This window comes from Chiloscyllium plagiosum, unplaced genomic scaffold (assembly GCF_037043375.1).
Source record: "Chiloscyllium plagiosum isolate Xiang-an unplaced genomic scaffold, Cpla_swu_hap1 HiC_scaffold_49, whole genome shotgun sequence".
Taxonomy (NCBI): Eukaryota; Metazoa; Chordata; class Chondrichthyes; order Orectolobiformes; family Hemiscylliidae; genus Chiloscyllium; species Chiloscyllium plagiosum.
Window position 1 is genome coordinate 5,235,493 of NW_028270187.1, and position 24,876 is coordinate 5,260,368.

The following is a 24,876-nucleotide window of genomic DNA, read 5'->3' on the forward strand; positions in this document are numbered from 1 at the left end:
GCTGCCCTTCCTCAAAGCTGACCGGGGGTCCTGACCCGAGGAGCGCATGCGTGAGGCCCTCCCCCAGCGCTGCCATTGAGGAGTATTTACTCAGTGAGTGCAAGAGGTTTGTTTGAAACAGACCGCAATGGAGAGATCAGCGCCCAGGGAAGCGAGGGAACAGCAGGCTCCTTCCAGCAGCACATCGGGATGGGAGCCTGGGACACAGAGGGGGCTCCGAGACCGGGATTGATTCGGGGTGAGTTCAGGGAGAACCGGGGGCTGTTTGTAAGAGGCCGAGCGGAGCAGGAACTGGTCCCGGAACTTGGAGTGAGCGGGCTGGGGGGAAGAGAGAGGCCTTTCTCGGGCTGTGTGTGGGCCTGCTGAGGGAGGCAGAGCGGGAGGAAGCTGCTGTGGGACATTCTTGGGGTTTACAATCCCCTAAACACTGATGGGAATTCATTGTTTGGCTTCTATTTCACGCTGGAAATGTGTTGCTGAAAAAGCGCAGCAGGTCAGGCAGCATCCAGGGAACAGGAGAATCGACGTTTCGGGCATAAGCCCTTCTTCAGGAATGAGGAAAGTGTGTCCAGCAGGCTAAGATAAAAGGTAGGGAGGAGGAACCTGGGGGAGGGGCGCTGGAGGTGTGATAGAGGTCAAGGTGAGGGTGATAGGCCGGAGTGCGGTGGGGGCGGAGAGGTCAGGAAGAAGATTGCAGGTTAGGAAGGCGGTGCTGAATTCGATGGATTTGACTGAGACAACGTGGGGGGAGGGGAAATGAGGAAACTGGTGAAATCCGAGTTCATCCCTTGTGGTTGGAGGGTTCCTAAGTGGAAGATGAGGCGCTCTTCCTCCAACCGTCGTGTTGCTGTGGTCTGGCGATGGAGGAGTCCAAAGACCTGCATATCCTTGGTGGAATGGGAGGGGGAGTTGAAGTGTTGAGCCACAGGATGGTTGGGTTGGTTGGTCCGGGTGTCCCAGAGGTGTTCTCTGAAACGCTCCACAAGTAGGCAGCCTGTCTCCCCAATATAGAGGAGGCCACATCGGGTGCAGAGGATGCAATAGATGATGTGTGTGGAGGTGCAGGTGAATCTGTGGTGGATATGGAAGTTTCCTTTGGGGCCTTGGAGGGAGGTGAGGGGGGAGATGTGGGCGCAAGTCTTGTACCTCCTGCGGTTGCAGGGGAAGGTGCCGGGAGTGGAGGTTGGGTTGGTGGGGGGTGTGGATCTGACGAGGGAGTCATGGAGGGAGTGGTCTTTACGGAATGCTGATAGGGGAGGGGAGGGAAATATATCCTTGGTGGTGGGGTCCGTTTGGAGGTGGCAGAAATGACGGCGGATGATGGAGATTGGTGGGGTGGTAGGTGAGGACCAGTGGTGTTCTGTCCTGGTGGCGGTTGGAGGGGCGGGGCTCAAGGGCGGAGGAGCGGGAAGTGGAAGAGATGCGGTGGAGGGCATCATCGACCACGTCGGGGGGGAAATTGCGGTCCTTGAAGAAGGAGGCCATCTGGGTTGTACGTTTTTGGAACTGGTCCTCCTGGGAGCAGATGCGGCGGAGACGAAGGAATTGGGAGAATGGGATGGCGTTTTTACAGGGGGCAGGGTGGGAGGAGGTGTAGTCCAGGTAGCTGTGGGAGTCGATCGGTTTGTAGTAGATGTCTGTGTTGATTCGGTCGCTGTTTGTTGCGAATAGACATTGAATAGTAGGTAATTAAAGGACAGTATATCTAAATGTGAGAGTAGTGCTTGTTGCTCTTCCTTCAACTGTTAATGTATTGGGAGCTGAATATTGAACTTGCAGATGTTGGTTAGTTTTTGTACCTTAGTAAATTGTTTTAGAATTTTCCAAACAGAAAAAAAGACTGGGAGGAGCTCAGAGCAAGAGTGTAACCAGCACTGAAAATGTGTTGCTGGAAAAGCGCAGCAGGTCAGGCAGCATCCAAGGAACAGGAGACTCGACGTTTCGGGCATAAGCCCTTCTTCAGGATTCCTGAAGAAGGGCTTAGGCCTTCCTCTAGGCAAATGATTGATGGACCAAGACAGTGTAATATTTCCTCAGTACAAAGCCAAGTGTGACCAGCTGCTTCTAACAACCAGCAGGTATGTTACTGTTATCAGATTGGAGAACATCCTTTCCACAGTCAGAGTGGATTGAGTCAGATACACATTGAGCTTAATTTCCAGAAGTATACATTCAATCCAAGAGTCAAACACAAGTGATGCAATATATATTTTGATTTCTCCCGATACTCAATGCACAACAGCTCCGTTCCAATAAATGCTTAGTCAATTATCATTTGCAACATCAGAAGAGGGATAGTTTGTATCCTCTTATAAAATATCCATTCAGGAACTGTATTAACTCCACATGTAATGAAGGCAATTTTAAAGTTACAGTCAAGGTGAACAAACAGATCATTCTATGACATTGTTACAGCAAGGATTTCTGAAGATATAGAAGGAAACTTTGGCATTATCAGTAACTGAGAAGGGCAAAATTAATTTTTTGATAAATAGAAGTCCTATGTGAAAGGCACAACAACTAACCAGTGTAAATTCCAGATGAACCTCTGAGCTAAAGCCTGACGTACACACAACCACCATCTCCAACCCACCCTCTTATGTGTGCTTGCATACATATGCACACACACCATTCTCTCACACACAGCTACTGACTGATTTACAATAGTTGCAAATTTGTACGCCATCCTGAAATACTCATTCCAACATCTAAAAGTAATGAAAATCCATATACACCGCAACTAGCAGAAAACATTTCATCAAACTGATTTCTACTCTCATGTCAAGTCAAAGAAACTTACAGCACAGAATAAGTCTCTTCAAGTTATTAAGTCTGACTGATCAAAGACAGTCTATAACAACATAACAGTTAACTGAACTAACAATTCTAATTCCTTTCAACCAGCATTCCATTTTCGTAAAACTATCATGGCAGCAGAGAAGCTGTCATCTCCATCTGTATCGTAATCTCATTCTCCATTTCATCATTTTGTAGTTTTATTTTTCTGTCCAGCAAGAAAGTTTTTTTTAAATTATTCTATATGTATTTCAAAATCCCTTTTGAAATTCTATGAAGAGCCCTGCATTCCTCCTGACCCTCCATTCATTGTGGTACAAAAAAAAAGCAAGGAATCAGGACATAGTTTTCTGAAGGGGTCATTGGAATCGGATCATTACTTAGGATCATTACTTAGACAAAGCATTGCAGAATGAAAGAGCGAGCCCAAATTGGTTGGTTTGTTAAGCTGCTCAATCTTTTTTCAACAGGAGTTGATATTTAAATTGTCAAATTCAATTTATTGTACTATTCTTCACAGAATGGTGGAAAATAAAAGTCCTTTTCATTTCCCCCTCCCTACGATAGAGCAACAACACAAGAGTCTGCTAATGACTTGCACCAGGTCATGTCCACATGCGTAAGTAAAATAGAATTGGCCAATTCTCTTTCCTGTACAAGTAACACTGTGGTCAGTCAGCTGCAATGCAGTTGAAGTGTTCACTTCGTTGCAAATGGGTTCAGTTAATACTGATCATTAATTCATTGGATAAAACATGTCACAATGTAAAAATTGATAGCATTCTGAAAACCAGACCTTGATATCCCCATGGTTCCCGGTTAGACTCTGCACTATAGGAGTTACAAAAGTACATTGCTTTTCTCCCCTTGATTCTGAAGAAAAGCACAGATGCTTTTCTGCTGCAATGTGTTGCATGTTCAGTTGTCCCTGGATCCTACAGGCTAAAGTTAAAGAACATTGGCTGTGGACATTATCGAACTAGATGTGCACTGCCAGAGATTAACAGATAAAGAAACACATCCACTTTCACAGACAGGAACTGAATCCAGTGGCAATGGATAGTACCTCTTTCATGTCAAGTAGCACAAGTTTGAACACTGAAGTACAGAAGCAGTTACTAAAAGTGACATGTTTCAATTTGGATGACACTGAAGCACTGTGAAACACAATAACCAAGAATAAGGAGCACATTGATATCTAGTATCAGAGAGTGAATGAATCTCATTCTCACACTGACCCTGGTGCTGATGAACACACACTTTCTCCACACTCACATTCTGGTTGAAGGCCTGAGTAATGCAGAAGCATTTCCATACTTTTATAATATAGGAAACACTGATTTATAAGGCATTAAACCCACCTCATAAAGTGTATCAGATCATGACATGCAGAACGGGAAACACAAGGCGACATAAAAAAAGTGTCAGTGTGATATAGACCAGTGCCACTCCTTTAAAGTGATACAGATTGGCAGCATAACAGAAAACTCACTCACACTCAGCCAGTTAATGCTGAAAGGAAAAAAAAAAGAGAAATTTCGGCCCAGGTATTTCCAAAATATGGACAGTTATAAATTGATTCACCAAACCATTAATCGTTTCAGTTAATGTCAGATGTTGGTGTCCAGCAGCAACTGATAAAGATTACTGCATACACAAAATATATTTTAAAAAGTCTGCAATAAAATTCAGATTCATGGCAAAGATAACATTAATCCCTCAATCACAAAAGGTTAGTGAATATTGATCAAGTTTATCCTACACTCAGACCAAAAAAACACAACTGAGTTTGGAAAGAGAATGAGATCCACAAACACTACCTGATGCTATTGCCCACAGAACAAAACTGGCACTATAGTTATCAAAGATAGGTAACTGCAGGAATATTCTCAAATTAGCATTTAGATAGAGATACTGGCAGTGAGTGGATAAAATTCAGAATCCCAACAGTTACTGGAAACTAGTATGGAGAACAGGTGAAGAACAGAATGTCCCAGTCTGGACACAAAACGGCTGAATGGCTGTATCAATTCTGTGACTCTACCATAAATGACATAATGCATTCGAGTTTAAGTCCCAATCACAACACCCTAAAATCTATCACAGAATCAATCACAGTCACAGAGAATTCCTTTTCCTAAATTCATTCACGGGATGAGAGAATCACTGGTGAGGCCAGCATTTATTGCCCATCCCTAACTGCCCAGGGGGTAGTTATGTGTCAACCACATTGCTGTGCGTCTGGAGACACATGTAGGCCAGACCAGGTAAGGATGGCAGCTTCCTTCCTTAAAGGACATTAGTGAACCAGATGGCAAACAAGAATAGATTCCTTGTCACCATTGGACTCAGAATATTATTGGCTGTCAGCGAATTAAGCAACTTTTGATGTATGAGAGTTGAAAGTGACCGGTACTGATTCAGCACTTGACGTTCAGTCACACAGCACAAACTGACAAGGTTAGCTCAATTCCTGAACTCTCATGTGGACACAACAAAAACTGACAGGCAGATATTGATGGCTGCTCTCACACATTCACTCTGCAGAAACTGAAAGAGAGAGCATGATACTTAAACACACACACACCCCACACACACTTCAAAAACACTGGCAGATACAATCTGTGAATGCATTTGCACATTTATAAACTAGACGTTGACAAATACAGATTCACAGCTACATCCTGCCATGCATCTGACCACTCACCTAACTTGTCCAGGTCACCCTGTAATCTCCTAACATCCTCATCACTTTTCACCCTGCCACCCAGCTTTGTATCATCAGCAAATGGGCGGCACGGTGGCACAGTGGTTAGCACTGCTGCCTCGCAGCGCCAGAGACCCGGGTTCATTTCCCGACTCAGGTGACTGACTGTGTGGAGTTTGCACGTTCTCCCCGTGTCTGCGTGGGTTTCCTCCGGGGGCTCCGGTTTCCTCCCACAGTCCAAAGATGTGCAAGTCAGGTGAATTGGCCATGCTAAATTGCTCGTAGTGTTAGGTAAAGGGGTAAATGTAGGGGTATGGGTGGGTTACGCTTCGGCGGGTCGGTGTGGACTTGTTGGGCCGAAGGGCCTGTTTCCATACTGTAAGTAATCTAATCTAATCAAATTTGCTAATGTTATTGCTGATACCATCTTCTATATCATTAACATATATTGTAAAAAGCTGTGGTCCCAGCATGGATCCCTGCGGTACCCCACTGGTCACTGCCTGCCATTTCGAAATGGAGCCGTTTATCACTACCCTTTGTTTCCTATTAGCCAACCAATTTTCAATCCAATCTAGTACTTTGCCCCCAATACCATGCGCCCTAATTTTACTCACTAACCTCCTGTGTGGGACTTTATCAAAAGCTTTCTGAAAGTCCAGGTACACTACATCTACTGGATTTCCCTCATCCAACTTCATAGATATATCCTCAAAAAATTCAACAAGATTAGTCAAGCATGATTTCCCCTTCATAAATCCATGCTGACTCTGTCCTATCCTGTTACTACTATCCAGATGTGCAGTAATTTCATCCTTTATAATAGACTCCAGCATCTTTCCCACCACTGAGGTCAGACTAACTGGTCTATAATTACCTGCTTTCTCTCGCCCACCTTTCTTAAAAAGTGGTATAACATTAGCCACCCTCCAATCCTCAGGAAGCGACCCCGAATCTTTTGAACTCTGGAAAATAATCACCAACGCATCCACGATTTCCCGAGCCACCTCCTTCAGTACCCTGGGATGCAGACCATCAGGCCCCGGAGACTTATCAATCTTCAGACCTAACAGCTTCTCCAACACCAAATCCTGGCAAATATAAATTCCCTTAAGTTCAGGTCCTTCAGCCACTGTTACCTCAGGGAGATTGCTTGTGTCTTCCCAAGTGAACACAGATCTGAAGTACCCATTTAATTCCTCTGCCATTTCTTTGTTCCTAGTAATATATTCCCCTGTTTCTGTCTTCAAGGGCCCAATTTTTGTCCTAACCATTTTTTTGCCTTGCACATACCTAAAAAAGCTTTTACTATCCTCCTTAATATTCTTGGCCAGTTTACCTTCGTACCTCCATTTTCCTCTGCGTATTTCCTTCTTAATAATCCTCTGTTACTCTTTAAAAGCTTCCCAGTCCTCAGTTGTCCCACTTATCTTAGCTATGTTATACTTTTTCTCTTTTAACTTTATATGTTTCTTTACTTCCCTTGTCATCCACGGCCGCCCATGCCTCCTCCTGGGATCTTTCTTCCTTTTAGGAATGAACTGATCCTGTAACTTCTGCATTATACACAGAAATATCTGCCATTGTTCCTCCACGGTCATCCCTGCTAAGGTATTGCACCATTGAACTTTGGCCAGCTCCTCCCTCATAGCTCCATAATTCCCTTTATTCAACAGAAGTACTGTCACTTCCGACTGTACCCTCTCCCTCTCAAATTGCAGATTGAAGCTTATTGTATTATGGTCACTACTTCCCAATGGCTCCTTCACTTCGAGGTCTCTGACCAATTCTGGTTCGTTTCACAATACCAGATCCAGAATTGCCTTCTCCCTGGTCGGCTCCAGCACCAGCTGCTCTAAGAATCCATCTCTGAGGCACTCCACAAAGTCTTTTTCTTGTGGCCCAATACCATCCTGATTCTCCCAGTCTACCTGCATGTTAAAATCCCCCATAACAACTGTAGTGACATCTTTGCGACAGGCCAATTTCAGCTCCTGATTTAACTTACATCCGACATTAAGACTACTGTTTGGGGGCCTGTAGATGACTCCCAAGAGGGTCTTTTTACCCTTGGTATTTCTCAGCTCTATCCACACTGACTCTACATCTCCTGACTCTAGGACCCCCGCGCAAGGGACTGAATATCATCCCTTACTAACAAGGCCACCCCACCCCCTCTGCCCGTCAGTCTGTCCTTACGATAGCACATGTAGCCTTGAATATTCATTTCCCAGGCCCTGTCCACTTGAAGCCACGTCTCAGTTATCCCCACAATATCGTATCTGCCAATTTCCAAAAGAGCCTCAAGCTCATCCATCTTATGTCTAATGCTTCGTGCATTCATGTATAGTATTTTTAATTTGTTACTGCTCTCACCCTTCCCATCAATCCCTATTTCACTCAACCTTACAGCATGATGCCTTTCCGAGTTTTCTGCCTCATTAATACAGTTGTCTTTCTTGACTTCTCTTGTTCTAACTTTCCCTTCAACTTCCTTTTTAAACATCCAGCTTGTCCCCCCCCCCTTCCCCCCGCTACTTAGTTTAAATGTAGCGCTGTTGCAGTAGAAAACCTGCCTGCCAGAATACTGGTCCCTAACCTATTCCGGTGCAAGCCGTCTTTCTTGTAGAATTTATGTTTACCACAAAATATACCCCAGTGATCCAAGAACTTGAATCCTTGCTTCCTGCACCCAGTTCCCCAACCACGCGTTCAAGTCCATTATCTCCCTGTTTCTGGCCACACTAGCCCGAGAAACTGGAAGCAAACCGGAGATAACCACCTTGGACGTCCTGCTTTTCAGCCTTCTTCCTAGTTCTCCGAAGTCTCACTGTAGTATGTTCCTCCTCTTCTTCCCGACATCATTTGTGCCGACGTGTACCACCACCTCTGGCTCTTCACCCTCATCCTTGAGGATTTCCTGCACTCTGTCCGCGATGTCTTTCACTCTAGCACCAGGAAAGCAACACACCATCCTTAAATCCCGTCTGCTGCCACAAAAACCCCGGTCAGTTCCTCTCACGATGGAGTCCCCTATTACCACGGCTCTGTGCGATGTCCGACTCTTCCGCTCTGCCTCTGCGGCAACTTTTGATTGACAAACGTGGCCGCCTTGCGAACTGGCAGTGTCATCTGTCTCTGCTTCCAAAAGCTTCAACTTGTTCCTGACAGATACTTCTCCCGGGGTCTCTTGCACCTGTTTCCTCTCTGCCTTCCTCATCATTTGCTCTCTTCTGCTCTCTCCTGGCATGATTGGTGTAATAACATCGCTGAAGTTCTTGTCCAGAAAGATCTCGTTCTCTCGGATGTGCCTAAGGTCTTCGAGTTCTTTCATCAGTGCTGCAATATGCTCGGTCAATTGCTGAATGTGCACACATTTTCCACACATATACGAGCCAGACACACCAGAGTCGTTGACCTCCCACATCAAGCACGTAGCGCACTGAACCAGCTGGGCAGTCATGTCTTCTCCCTCTTCAACTCTGGTGTAATCACTTCACTCACCCTCCTTGTCAATGGGTCCTGAGCTGAAGCCTCACTCTTCGATCTAAACTTCCTTAGACCCTCTTTTTGTGGCACGTCTGTGGACTCTTAATTAAGGTTAGAGGAGGAGGGAGGGAGGGAGGGAGACCCTGCTTTGTAGGACCTGGGGTTTAGAACACACCCACTCTAATAGTAATCACTTACCTTCCCGACCGGCTTTGCGCTCCGTCTGAACTTCCGCCCAGCTTCCATCGCTCTCTGTTGCGAAAAGACCGTTGGCGTCGAGGTAAGTTCTTTATATAGTAATCACTTACCTTCCCGACCGGCTTTGCGCTCCGTCTGAAATTCCACCCAGCTCCCGCCACTCTCTGTTGCGAAAAGGAAACTTATTGGAACAGATTGATAACACTCTGTTTCAAATTACTTAAGTTGACGTGTATGGTTTGATAATGACATTCTCATTCACAGGAGAAACTGACAGGTAGAGATTGATAACACAAAAATCAGAGTTACATTTGAGGTCTAGTGACCCTTTCTCAGAACTGAGTGTATGCATTTTCCTAGCTGCCACATAGTCTTCTCTATTCTGGGGAAACTGAGTGTAGATTGGGTGTCCACTTTGCCAAACATTCTGTCCAGAAAACAAGGCCCTGAGCTTCCACTTGCCAGCCACTTCAACACACCACCCAGTTCCCTGATGAACATCTCTGCCTCAGGCCTGCTGCAGTGCTCCAGCTAAAACTCAGTGCAAGCTGGAAGAACAGTACCTGATTTTCTGCCTGGGAATACAACAGCCTTCTGGACCCAATATTGAGTTCTACAACTAGGGCTAGAGCTTTCCCATGTCATTACCCAGAACCTCTCACACCAGGCCTTGTTATCACAAGGTCTGCTGTTATACACCAACAGTCACTAACAGTCCCTGTTAATAGTGATTCGCCTTCCTCGTCTGACCGTGATCTTTGTATTCTATATCCATCTACCATTTACTCCTGACCCTTCAACATACCCTACCTTCTGCAGAAAAACTAATATTTTCCTGGCTACCATCAGTTCTCAGGAAGGGTTACTGGACTAGAATTTTTAACTCTGATTTCTGTCCACAGACTCTGTCAGACCTGCTGAGCTTTCCCAGCAATTTGATTTTGTTTCTGATTTCCAGCATCTGCAGTTCTTTTGGTTTTCATTTTGAGATTAATAACTACATTTTCATATTCACAGAGCAGAAACTACCAGGGAAAATTGACAACCACATTTACATGTTCACAAAAGAAAATTTGTCAGGCAAACATTGATAAATACACTCACATTTACAATTCGGACCCTGATTGGGAAGGATTCTGAACTAAACCTTCACAAAGCAAAACCTGACAGGGACTGTTAGTTTTTAACTTCTCCTATTCACATAGCAGAAACTGGCAGGCTGAGATTGACAATTACTCAAACATATTCACCAAGCAGATATCCTCAGGAGGCTAAGGAACTTCACTGTGTCTATAAAGACTCCTGCAAGTTTTTATCGATGCACATCACCTATCTGGATGTGTCACAGTGTGGTATGGCTACTGTTCTGCCCAAGACCACAAGAAATTACGGTCAGTTGTGAACACAGCACAATCCATCACTGAAAGCAGCCTTCCATCCAAAGGCTCCATTTATACTTCCTCCTGTGTTGGAAAAGCAACCAACATAATCAAAGACCCATCTGACCCTGGTTCTACGCTCCTCCACCCTGGTCTGTCAGGGAGAAAATACAGAAGTTTGAATATACCATCCAGCAGATTCAAGAACTGATTCTGTGCTTTTATTAGACTTTTGAATGGACCTTTCAAATTTTAATGTTATTCTCTCTCTCTGCACCTTCTCTGCACCATTAACACTGTATTCCAGATTCTGTTCTATTGCCCTAATGCACTTTTAATGATATGATCTGCCTGTCAGGCACTCAAAATAATACTTTTCATTGTATCTCTGTACATGTGACAATAATAAATCAGATCAAATCAAGTGGATACCTACACTCACATGTCGCAGAATCTGAGAGGTACAGGTTGATAGCTACAGTAACACAACCTGACAGGAAAAGATGAATAAATACATTCAAACCCTGACATTACAGCACCTGACAGGAAGGATTGATAATTAAACTCTCTTATTCACAAAGCAGAAATTGAAAGTGACAGATGAAAGCTCAGCTCACACATTCATAGAGCATAAACTGGCAGGGATTGACAATTACACAGACATATTCACCAAGTAGAAACTGACAGCTGTAGATTGATAACTATATTTATGTATTCACATAGCAGAGTCTGAAAGGTCCAGATTGACAATTACACAGGTAGAAATTGACAGGTAAAGAATGATAACTGTACTATTCACATACTGACAGGGAAGAATCTGACGGGGACAGATTGGTATGTACTCTCTCAAATTGACGTAGGAGAAACAGATTGACAATGACACTCTGATGTCAAATAGCAAAACCTGACAGGTACTGTTTGCTAATAGCACTGAGAAATTGATTATAGCTAAAACTGACAGGTGGAGATCAATATCTACATTCACACAGAAGATACTGATAGGTACAAATTGATGACTGCATTTAATATTCATACAGCAGAAACTGGCAGGGAGATACTGAGAATGACACACCTGTTCTCAAAGCTGAAACTGACAGGTTCAGGTTGATAAATACACTGTCAGATAGACAGCAGAAACTGTTAGGGAAAGATTGTTAAGTAAATTCACACATTCACAATGGCAGAAACTGACAGGTATATATTGATAACTAAACTCACACATCCCCATCAGTGAAGCACATAGGGACTGATCCTATTTATTTAAAATGTATTTATCACTCAGTCACTGCCAGTTTCTACTATGTGGATATGAGTTCAGTTATCAATCTATACCTGTCAGTTTATACTACGTGAATGTAGTTATCAATCTGTCCCTGTCACTCTCCAGTAAATACATTTTGGATATTGCGGAGAGTGACAGGGACAGATTGATAACTATATTAACTCTTACATTTGCACGGCCTATACTGACAGGTACAGGTTGACCGGCATACTCCCACATTCACCTCGCAGGAACTGACAGGTATGGATTGATTAGGAAACTCTCAGATCCTGATACAAACTTGTATTGGGTAGCCCCATTGTAGAGCTGTAGAGGTGTTGGTTAGTATCTGGTTCTCAGTGAATTGGTGTAGATTTCTTTTGTTACAATCACCAGACAAAGAGCAACTCAGGCCAAGAATGGAGTCAGACTTGTAGTTCTGTTTGAAATGCTGGCCGAAACGAAACACAGCCTCATGATTATAAAATGAATATTACATTGAAAGGTTTGATACTGTCAAACTCACTTCATGTTGATTTACGGGGATGTCTCTTCTCTTCCTCCAGACAATTACACGAAGGAGCAAGACAATGTAACATTCTCTGGTTACAAAACCAAGTGTGATCAGTTCCTTCTAACAAACAGCAGGTATGTTATCGCTGTCAGACTGAAAAACATACTTCCATAGTCACAAAGCAGTTGAATTAGACACACATGGAGCTCAATTTCTAGAGAGAAGTTTTCACAAGAATAGTCAAATACCACCAAGCAATTATAACTTTTTTTATCCCTCTCCGTTCTCAATTCACATTTCCTGATTTCCAATAAATGTTATCATTCACAGCCATTGAGTCATCGAGATGTACAGCACTGAAGCAGACTCTTTGGTCCTACTCATCCATGCCAACCAGATGTCAGAAACTAATCTAGTCCCATTTGCCAGCATTTGACCCATATCCCTTTGAACCCTTCCTATTCATGGACCCATCCAGATGCCCTTTAAATGTTGTAATTGTACCAGCCTCCTCCACTTCCTCTGGCAGCTCATTCCTTACTCGTACCATCTTATGCGTGAAAAAATTGCGCTTAGGTCCATTTTAAATTTTTCCTTGTTTACCTTAAACCTATGCCTCTAGTTTTGTACTCCCCCCACCTCAGGGAAGAGACATTGTCCCTCATGACTTCATAAACCTCTATATGGTCAGCCCAAGCTTATTCGGCCTCTCTCTATAGCTCAAATCCTCCAACCCTGACAAATTCCTTGTAAATCTTTTCTGAACCCTTCAACATTTCACAATATCCTTCCAATACGAAGGAGACCAGTATTGCATGCAGTATTCCAAAACTGGCCTCACCAATGACCTGCACAGCCACAACATGACCTCCCAACTCCTATACTCGATGCACTGACCAATGAAGAAAACATCCTATTTACTTGCGACTCCACTTTCAAGGAGCTATGAACCTGCATTCCAAGGTCTCTTTGATCAGCAACACTACCTACGGTCCTACCATTAAATGTACAAGTCCTGCCCTGATTTGCCTTTTAAAAATGTAGCAACCCAGATTTATCTGAATAAAACTCCATCTGCCACTCCTCAGCCCATTGGCCCATCTGATGAAGACCCTGTTTTACTTTGAAGGAACCTTCTTTGCTGTTTAATTTTGGTGTCATCTGCAAACTTATTAACTATACCTGCTGTGTTCAAATCCAAATCATTCCCATAAATGATGAAAAGCAGTGGATCCAACACTGATACTGGTGGCACACCACTGGTCACAGGCCTCCAGTCTGAAAGGCATCTCTCCATCACCACCACCCCCATCTTCTACCATAGAGCAAGTTCTGCATCCAATTGGCTACCTACCCTGTATTCCATGAGATCTAACCTTGCTAACCAATCTCCCATGAAGAACCTCGTTAAACGCCTTACTGAAGGCCATATAGATCACATCCACCACTCTGACCTCATCAATCCTCTTTGTTACTTCTTCAAAGCAACTCATTCAAATTCACAACACATGCTTTCCCATGCACAAAGCCATGCTGACTATCCCTATTCAGTCCTTGCCTTACCAAATTCTGTCTCTCAGGATTCCCTCCAACATCTTGCCCACCACTGACATCAGACTCACAGGTCTATAGTTCCCTGGCTTTTCCTTACCATCTTTCTTAAATAGTGGCACCACGTTCACAATCTTCCAGTCATCCAGCACCTCACCTGCGACTATCAATGATAAAAAATAACTCAGCAAGGTGCCCAACAATCACTTCCCTACCTTCCCACAGTGTTCGAGGGTGCACCTGATCCGGTCTTGGGCATTTATCACTTTTATACATTTCAAGACATCCAGCACTTTCTCTTCTGTAATATGGACATTTTTCAAGATGTCGCTATCTATTTTCCCACATTCTATTATCTTCCATGTCCTCCTTCACAGTGAACACTGATGCAAAATACTCATTTTGTATCTTCCCCATATCCCACGGCTCCACGCATCAGGTGCCTTGCTGATCTTTGAGAGGCCCTATTCTCTTCCTAGTTACTGTTTTGTTAATCTATTTCTAAAAACTCTTTGCATTCTCCTTACTTCTATTTGCCAAAGCTATCTCATGTCCCCTTTTTGCCCTCAAGATTTCTCTCTTAAGGATACTCCTATGACCTTTTTACTCTAAGGATTCACTCAATTTCTTCTGTCTATACCGAACATATGCTTCATTTTTTCTTAACCAAAACCTCAATTTCTCTCGTCATCCCAGATGCCCGCCACGTACCAGCCTTTCCTTTCACCCAAACGGGAATATTCTAACTCTGGACTCTTATTATCCCATTTTGAAGGCTTCCCATTTCCCAGCCTTCACTTTACCTCCAAACATCTGCCCCCAATCAGCTTTTGAAAGTTCTTGCCTAATGCTGACAAAATTAGCCTTTCTCCAATTTTGAAGTTCAGCTTTTAGATCCGGTCTATCCTTTTCCATCGCTATTTAAAAACAAACAGATTTATGGTTGCTGGCTCCAAACTGCTCCCCGACTGACACCTCAGTCACCTACCCTGCCTTATTTCCCAGGACTAGGTCAAATTTTGCATCTTCTCTAGCAGGAACATACACATACTAAATCAGAAACTTTCCTTGCACACACTTAGTCAATTCCTCTCTTTTTAAACCCTTAACACTACACCAGTCCCTGTCGACATTTGTAATGTTAAAATCCCCTACCATATCCACCATATTATTCTTACAGAGAACTGAAATCTCCTTACAAATTTGTTTATGAATTTCTTGCTGACTATTAGGGAGTCTATAATACCATCCCAATACAATGACCATCCCTTTATTATTTCTCAGTACCATCCAGATAACTTCCTGGATATATTCCCAGGAATACCGTCTCTAAGTACAGTAGTAATGCTATCCCTTCTCAAAACTGCCACTCTCCTCCTCTCTTGCCCCCACTTTCTAAGCTTCCTGTAGCATTTGTATCCTGGAACATGAAGCTCCTTCTCTCGGAGCATTTACATGTTGATGAAGAAAGTTTTTCAAATTTTAGAAGTCTCTTCTCCATCCAAGCCTTTAACACAATGATACATCCAGACAATGTTTGTAAAAATCTAATATTACAGCCTTTATATTCTTACATATATCTGAAATCTGTGTATATTTGTTCTTCAGTTTCCTTCTGACTGTTGGGGGGCCTATAGTACAGTCCCATCATGATGATTATCCCTTTCTTATTTTAACCCAGATATTTTTACTGGATGATCGTTTTCAGAAATATTTTCTCTAGTTAGAGCAGCAATGTTTTCCTTAATCAAAAACACCATTCCGCCTTCTCTTTTACTTGCCTTTCTATCCTTCCTATATCCCCCTCATGCTTCTCATACTTCTATAATCTATTGAATACAGACCCAGAGTTATCCTCCGTTGCTGTTTTTCTCACAAGTCCTTCATCCTTGGGTCATTCTTGTAAATGTACTCTGGGCTCCCTCTAACACAAGCACATCCTTCCCGAGATAATGGGCCCAAAGCTGCTCACAATATTCCAAATGCAGTGTGACCAGAGCGAATAGAGCCTCAGCAGTACATCTCTGCTCTTGTATTGTACCCTCCTTGAAATAAGTGTTAAAATGGCATTTGCCTTCCAAACTGCCAACTGAACCTGCCAGTTAACCTTAAGAGAATTCCTGAACTAAGACTCCCAAGGTCCCTTGCCTTTGAGATTTCTGAAGACTTTTCCTGTTCAGAAAATTATTAACATCTTTATTCCTTCTACCAGAGTGCATAACCTCACAATTTCCTACATTGTATTCCATCTGTCACTTCTTTGTCCACTCTTGCAGCCTGTCCAAATCCTTCTACACCCTCCGCACCTCCTCAGCACTACCTGCCCCTCCACCGACATCTATCCCATGTGCAAATGTGGTAAGAATATCCTCAGTTCCTTTGTCCAGATCATTAAGGCATAACATGAGTAGTTGTGGTCCCAACACTGACCCCTGTGGACGTCCATGAGTCACCGGCTGCCATTCTGTAAAAGACCCTTTTATCCTGACTCTCTGCCTTCTGCCAAGCAGCCAATTCTCTGCCTTTACCTTGTTTAGCAGCCTGCTGTTATCAAAGGCCTTCTGGAAATGCAAATCGATTACACCCACTGACTCTGTGTTGTCTAACTTGCTTGTTACTTCCTCAAAGAATTTGAACAGATTTGTCAGGGAAGACCTCTCCTTAACAAAGCTGTGCTGACTCTGCCCTATTTTACCATGCACTTTCAAGTACTCTGCAGCCTCATTCTAAACAAAGCATTCTCAAGCCTTAGGAATGACTATGTTCTAGCTACGTAGTCTATAGTTTCCTGCCTCTGTCTCCCTTTCTTAAACACGTGTTGCATTAGCCATTTTCCAGTCATCTGGGACCCTGCCTGATTCCAGTGCTTTCTGAAAGATCATCACCAATTCCTCTCCAATCCACTCCGCTGTCTCCTTCAGTTATCTGGAGTATAGTCCATCTGGCCTTGGTGATTTACCCGCATTCAGCTTCCCAGCACCTTCCCCTTATCAATGGCCAATGCACTCACTTCTGTCCCCAGGTTTCCCTTGAAGTTCTTGTCGGTTGCTGGTGTCTTACACTGTTTAAAAACTGATGGAAAGTACCTCTTCAGATCCTCTGCCAAGCCGTAGTTCCCCATTACTACTTCTCCAGCATTGTTTTCAAGCTGTCCAATGTCCACTCTTCTCTCTTTGTAACCGTTGAGATATCCAAGAAAATTCCCTGCAGCCCTCTTCTGTATGAGTAGCGTGCTTACTCTCATATTTCACTTCCTTCCCCGTCACCACCTTTTTTTTGAAGTTATTTCTGTTTTTTAAAGACTTCCCAATCTTCTGGCTTCCACTAATCTTTACCACAGTATATGCTGCTTGTGTTGCCTTTATGCTCTCCTGGACTTCCCCTGTCAACCAGGGTTGTCTCATCCTCCCCTTAGTATTTTTCTTCTTCCTTGGGATGAATTTCTGCAATGTCTCCTGAATTAACCCAGAAACTCCTGCCATCACTGCTCCACTGTCTTCACTAGTCGGCTCTCCCTTCCAATCAACTCTGTCCAGCTCCACCCACGTGTCTTTGTAGTTACCTTTACCCAATTGTCATCACATTCCATCTGATTCAATCTACTCCCTCTCAAGCTGCAGGGTGAACTCTATTATGTTATGGCCACTGCCTCCTAGGAGTTCCTTCACATTGAGCTCCCTAATCAAGTCTCCCTCGTTACACATCACTAAATCCAGAATTGCCTGTTCCTGAGTGGGCTCTACCACAAACTGCTCCAAACAAAAAATCTCTCCGATAATTCCACGTTTTCTTGAGAACCACTATGAACCTGTTTTTCCCAGTCCACCTGCACGTTGAAGTCCCCAATGATTATTGCAACAGTTCCTTACATGCTTTTATAATCTCCTGATGTATTTTCTCCCCCACATCGTGACAGTGGCTAATGGCTTGTACACAAGTTCTTTTCGGCGTCTTTTTCCCTTTGTGGTTCCTGATCTCTATCCTCACGGATTCTACAACTTCTGACTCTATTTCACTTCATGCTGTCAATTTAATTTTATTTCTTGCAAACAAGGCAACCCCTCTGACTCTGCCCACTGCCTTTTCGATAGCTTGGATAATTAGTTACCAGCCCTGAACCCCCTGCAGCCTTTTCTCTGATACCTACAACATTGTGAATGCCAAGTTTACTCTGGCGTACCAGCTGATTGACCTTGTTCTTTCGACCGTGTGTATTTAGTTACAAGTCCCTCAACCCTGCGTTAATTGTCCCTCTTCTCATATTTGTCCCCTTATCTGCTGTGCCTGAAATTAGATTCCTGATCCTTTCCCTACTTTCTGTCTTGCAACATGTTGTGAAAGCTTTAACCTGTGCTGAGCAGTTCCTCATTTTGACTTTTCCATAATTTTACGCGCAGCTGAAAAACAACCTCCATATTTTAGTTTAAAGTCCAATATATAGACCCTAGTTATGCCATTCTCCAGGACTCTGATCCCAGCATCATTCACGTGTAGCCTGTCCCATCGGAACAGTTCCATCCTTCCCCAGTACTGACTCCAATGTCCAGTGAATTCAAACCTCCTGTTTGTCCCACACCAATCTTTCAGCCACACATCTTACTGTTATAATCTTACTGACTTTATGGCTCAGGTAGTAATCCAGAGATTATTACCTTTTTGATTCTTTTTTTTTAAATTTATCCCTGAGCTGCACATATTCCTTCAGCAGAACTTCTTCCCTCGATCTGTCTATATCGACAACGGGATCATTCCTTTGTAGCCCAGATGACTATCGTGAAGCCAGGCACCAGACAGGCAAATCTACCTTCAGGATTCTCGATTCTGGCAACAGGGAAGAGTCTCTATTCCCCTGACTACACTGTTTCCGATTACACTTGCATTTCTCTTTTCTCCTCCCTCTTGAATGGCTCCCTCTCCCACAGTGATGTTGTCAGTTTGCTCATCCTCCCTACAGACCCCACACTCATCCTCCCTACAGACCCCACACTCATCCTCCCTACACATCTCACACTCATCCTCCCTACAGATCTCACACTCATCCTCCCTACAGACCCCACACTCATTCTCCCTACAGACCCCACACTCATTCTCCCTACAGACCCCACACTCATCCTCCCTACAGATCTCACACTCATCCTCCCTACAGACCCCACACTCATTCTCCCTACAGACCCCACACTCATTCTCCCTACAGACCCCACACTCATTCTCCCTACAGACCCCACACTCATCCTCCCTACAGATCTCACACTCATCCTCCCTACAGACCCCACACTCATCCTCCCTACAGACCCCACACTCATCCACACAGGGAGCAAGAATCTCAAACCTGTTTGACAACCTGAAGGGCTGAGGCTCATTCAGCACTAACCTCTGGTTTCTTCTACCTGCCTCACTCATAGTCACACCTTTCTATCCCTGACCACTGATCGATTTGAGGTAGTTAATCCAAGAGCTGTGACTACCTCCTGAAACAGAGCATCCAGGTAACTCCTGCCCCTCCCTGATGTGTGGCCATGTTCAGACCTCAGATTTCAGCTCAACAATCTGAGCTGGAATCCCTCAACTAACAGTTATTATGGTGGTCGTAGCTATGAATCACAATGGGGTCACCAGCTCTGACGACATGCCGTTAAGACACCTCGCCTGGTCTGGCCCCTCCATTTTAATGACTTGGTGCTTAATTTGATTTTTTAAACATTTCATGCTGAAAGAACATCCACTGTTGTTGGGGAGATTAATTGACCAGGCTCAAGAGGTCAAAATTAAGTAAGTGCAGATATGTTGAAAGATTGTGTGGCTAGCAGAGATTAGAGGTGGGAATGATCACTATCATAGAGGGGTTTGAAAAGGAACGACGAGAAATTTGTTAAAATGTTGCTTTTCCTCAATTTGTGACCTCTTCAGGTCAATGAGCTCCAGGTGAGGAGAACAAAATTCAGTGTGAGTGAGCACATGGGCAGCGGGATGTTGGATTACCTGAAGATTACAGGGAGGTTGAAAGTGGGAGTGTGTTCGGGTCATTCAGTCTCAAGGTTACAAAGGACTGGATGAGATTTCAGCACTTGGAGCTGAGACTGTGTTGGAGTCAGGCCACGTTACTGAAATGGAAATAGAATGTCACGGTGAGGATGTGGGTCTGTGGTTCAAAGCTAATCTCCAAATGCGATATTCCCTTAATGTTGTGAAGAGCCTGGTTCAGACAGTTACCAGAGGGAGCGATACAGGTGGAGTTAGGAAGTTTTGTAACAGAGACTGAAGCCAGCAAACAAAGGATCAGGAGTAGGCCTTTCAGCTGTTCCACTATTGAATGAACTCGTGGCTGCTGTGTGGAGTTCAGCCTTTGGCCCATATCCCTGAATACATTTGTAGAACAAAAGTTTATCTGTCTCAGATTGGAAACTAACAACTTAGTGATTGATTTCCAAAGCTCTTCCATCCTTTTCATATCGAAGTCATTCCTCACATCTCTCTTGAACAGACTCTGCTCCCATGTTCTTGAATAAATTGGAGAGAGTTTCTATTCATTCAGCACTGGATGTTGGGACGTTGTGTGAGTTGGAGGGAGCTTCAAGGGAGTGTTGTCACATATGCCTACTCTACAGTCCTTCATGGTGGTGGAAGTGGCTGTTTTGGGAGGTTATGCTCAAGGTATGGTTGAGCAGTTGGTCAATAAAACCCCTCTCATTCTCCTTCCAGTACTGTGGAATATGACGTGGGAAATATCAGGTGGCATGGTAGCTCAGTGGTTCGCACTGCTGCCTCACAGCACCAGGGTCCCAGGTTCGATTCCAGCCTCGGATCACTGTCTGTGTGGAGGTTTGCACATTGTCCCCAAAACTGCATGGATTTCCTCCGGGTGCTCCGGTTTCCTCCCACAGTCTAGAGATGTGCAGGGCAGGTGAATTGGCCATGGTAAATTGCCCGTAGTGTTAGGTGCATTAGTCAGAGGGAAATGGGTCTGGGTGGTTACTCTTCAGAGGGTCAGTGTGGACTGGTTGGGCCTAAGGGCCTGTTTGCACACTGTAGGGAATCTAATCTAATATGCGTTTCGGCAGGAAGACCAGGAGAGGTGAATATTATTTAACGAGGGAAAACCTCTGCAGAAAACTGCAGCGCAGAGAATTTTGGGTCCTTCTGCTTGAAAGATGAAAAACTAGCATCTAGGTTCAGTGGGTATTCAGGAAAGGAAACAGTTAGTTGGCTTTTATTTAAATGGAATGGGAAGAAAAAATGGAAGTTTTGCTAAAACTGTTCAAGACATGAGTCAGATCACACTTGGAATACTGTGAGTTGCTTTTGTCCCTTGTTTTGGGAAAGGCAATCCATAGAGTATTCAGGAGATTGATCCTGGATATGGGAGGAATTTCTCAGGAAATGAGCTTGAGCAAATGGCTTCTGGACTCATTGGAGTTCAGAAGAATGAGACAAGACCTTATGGAAATATTCTGAGGGGCTTGACATTGTAGATTCAGGAAGATTGTTCTTACTTGTTTGAGAGTTGAGGACATAATCTCAGAGTAAGGAATCACCTGTTTAAAATGGATGTGGAGGAATTCCTGCTGTTAGAGTACAGAATACTGCAGTGGCCTGTGGAGGCTGTGCTGCTCAGTGTATCCAAGGCTGAGATAAATAGATTTTTAATTAGTAAGGGATTCAATGGTGGGGGCATAAGGCAGGAAAATCGAGCTGAGGATTATTGGATCAGCTCTGATCTCACTGAATGGTGACAGCAGACTTGCTGGGTTGAGTTACCTACTTCTGCTCTTACATCTGATGGTTTTAAACATCTTTTTTGGGTTCTCACTTGGTTTGCTTTTTGTTTTTAATGAACATTACAGGGAATTGGAAGACTATTTGCAATGAGGAGACATAAAACCAAGCATCACTTCCCAGTCTGACCAAGCTGCCGAGTTTATTGCCACCTGAATATCATTGGGTTTTGAAGTAAAAAGCACCGCCCACAGTGGGGCGAGAAACCGTACGTGTGTTGTACACGTGGACAAGTCTTCAGCAGATCACTGCCCGTCACGATATAAATACAGCCACACTGGGGAAAGGCCATTCATCTGTTCTAAGGGTGGGAAAGGATTCACTCGATCATCCACTTTGCTGAAACCCCAGCAAGTTCACACAGAGAACAGACCTTTGAAATGTTCAGAATGTGGGAGGTGTTTTAAAAACTCTGGGGCACTGATATCCCAACAACATCCTCACAGTGACGAGAGACCCTTCATATGCTCTCACTGTGCGTGTGGGTTCAAGCCATCATCCAACCTCATTAAACACCAGCGGATCCACACTGGGGAGAGACCATTCACCTGCTCACACTACAGGAAAGGATTTTCTCATAAATCCAACCTGTTAAAACACCAGCGATCTCTCGGAAGGTAGAGACTGGGCCTCTCAATATTCTGTAAGTTTCAATCAGGTTCTCTCTCATCTTTCTAAACTCCAACCAGAGTCCTCAACCTCTCCTCACATGACAAGTGCTTTAATCCCTGGGATTTTTCTTGTAAACCCACTCTGGACCCCTCCAAGTTCAGCACATCCTTCCTTAGATAGGGAGCCCAAAACTGCTCACAATGTCCCAAATGTGGTCTGATCAGAGCCTTACAAAGCCTCAGCAATACATCCCTGATCTTGTATTCTGACCCTCCCGAAATGAATGCTGGCATTACATTTGCCTTCCTAACTGCCAACTGAACCTGCCTGTTAACCTGAAGAGAATCCTGAACTCGGACTCCCAACTCCCTTTGTGCTTCAGATTTCCCCATTTTAGGAAACAGTCTCCGCCTCTATTCTTCTAATCCCATTGCATACCCTCCACACTGTCATCCATCTGCCAACCGAACCTTAACAGGATCTGTAAATATATGGCTTACTTGTAAAACAGAAGGCTGGCTGCGAGTGTAAATGTATTCAGCATTCGGAAGCCTGTGGTGACGTTGTGTAACGCACACAGAAGGCGGTCACGTGACGTTCCGTTTCGCGCCGAGGAGGTCATCTGATGCTCCGTTTCGCGGGCAAAAGAAGGTCACGTGGGGTCGGACATCCGGGAATGCGAGGAGGCAGAGAATGCAGTCAGATCAACAGCCAATCAGAAGATAATTCTACCTCAGTGATTGTATGACATTTTTTTATTGTGTAAAAGACTGGGTCAGGGACAGAACGGGGTCTTACTTTTTGAACTGGCACACTTTGTTGTTTGTCAGGGACAAAAAGGTTTAGACCCAGAGCTCTGAATGCTTTATCCACTTACTGTTTAAAATAAATTAAGAGTGTGAGACCGAATATCTTCTATTGCTTCATTTAAAAGAACATGCAGGACTTGGCTTACACATAGAAGAACGTAAGTTGGTAGATTGAGCCAAAGTCCATCAGATCCTGAACTCGGACTCACCCCCGAGGACCTTGTTTGTGCTTCAGGCCTGGCAGCATCTGTCCAGAGACAGACAGAGAGAAAGCGGAGTCAACGTTTCGAGTCCGGGGCAGCCGTCCTTCGGGAGAGTGGCCTTTGGTCTTGATGTGCCGCCGCACAATTTCTTGTTCACTCCCACCTCTCTGTCTGTGTGTGTATTTGTCATTATTATTGAGTTTGGCGAGTCCCGGAGCCGGCCCTGTTGTTTCTCTCTCCTGAAAGGGTTGTCCCTTTGAAGAGTCTTTCCCCGAAGCAGCTGCTAACGGTCACTTGGGGCACGAGGCGGCCGTTAACCGCCATCTCGCGCGGGGCCTGAAGCTAAAATGGCGCCGGGGCCACGCGGGAAGGAAAAGCGCCGAGGGAGAGCGGACTGTGTCAACATGTCCCGTTCCCGAGGGTCAGGATGGTGGTTATTGGGGGGTGCAGGGGGGACAGGAGAGATTCCCCCTCCCAGTGAGGCATCTTGTACAAACCGCGAGGTCTCTCTCCGTCTCCCTGTCTCTGTACATCTCTCTCTCTCTGTAACTGTTTGACTGTCCATGACTTGCTTTAACTCTCTGACCAGGTCGATTAATCTCGATGACTCTGATTTTGTGTTTCTCTATGTCTCTGTAAGACCATGTTTCTTTATGACTCTGCCCCTCTGTGTCTCTCAGTTTCTCCCTGCGTCTCTATGATTTTGCCGAGAGGTGCGAGGCAGGAGTGAAGGACTTCTGGGAAAGTTTTAAGTGGGAAGTGCATCCAACTCCAGCTCCTCGAAAACCGAGTTAGGGAACTGGGGCTGGATGGACTACGGATCATCCGGGAGGCTGAGGGGGAAATTGAGAGGATGTACAGGGAGGTGGTCACTCCCCAGACACTGTATAAGGACAGCTGGGTTACTGTCAGGGGGAGGAAAGGAACCAACGCTCAGGGCAGGGATCCCCTGTGGCCGTTCCCCTCAGCAATAAGTATACCATTTTGGATACTGCTGGTGGGGATAGCCTACCAGGGGAAAACCATAGTTGTCAGGTCTCTGGCACTGAGGCTCAGAAGGGAAGGGCAGAAAATAGAAGAGCACTACTGGTAGGAGACTCAATAGTTAGACGGATTAACAGGAGATTTTGTGGTCAGGAACAGGACTCCCGGAAGATATGTTGCCTCCCCAATGCCAGGGTCTGGGCTGTCGCCGTTTGGGTTTGCAAGATAATGAAGGGGGAGGGTGAGCAGCCAGAAATCGTGATACATATTGGCACCAATGATATAGCCAGGATTGAGGGTCTGAAAAGTGACTACGGAGAGTTAGGTTGGAAGCTGCAGAGCAGGACGAGTAGAGTAGTGATCTTGAGTTTGCTCCTGGTGCCACAAGATAGTGAGATGAGGAACAGTCAGCGAATGCAGCTTAACACATGTCTGCGAGGCTGGTGCAGGAGGGAGGGCTGCAGATACCTAGACCATTGGGATACCTTTTGGGGAAGCTGGGATCTGTACATGAAGGACAGGTTGCACCTGAACGGGCAGGGCAAAAATATCCCGGCTGGGAGATTTGCTTGTGTGATTCGGGAGGGTTTAAACTAGTTT

At 44.6% G+C, this 24,876-nt stretch overlaps 1 long non-coding RNA gene and 1 pseudogene across 2 annotated transcripts in view; one reads left to right on the forward strand and one right to left on the reverse strand.

The window, feature by feature from the left end:
- The window catches only part of LOC148135420 (uncharacterized), a 560,459-nt pseudogene that overhangs the window by 172,447 nt on the left and 363,136 nt on the right, over window positions 1-24,876 (reverse strand). The gene's annotated exons all lie outside the window — the stretch shown is intronic.
- Window positions 71-23,189, forward strand: LOC122548240 (uncharacterized). The gene is made up of 3 exons (XR_015755152.1): window positions 71-238; window positions 1,997-2,078; window positions 21,737-23,189. It is a non-coding gene; the product is annotated as an uncharacterized LOC122548240 (long non-coding RNA).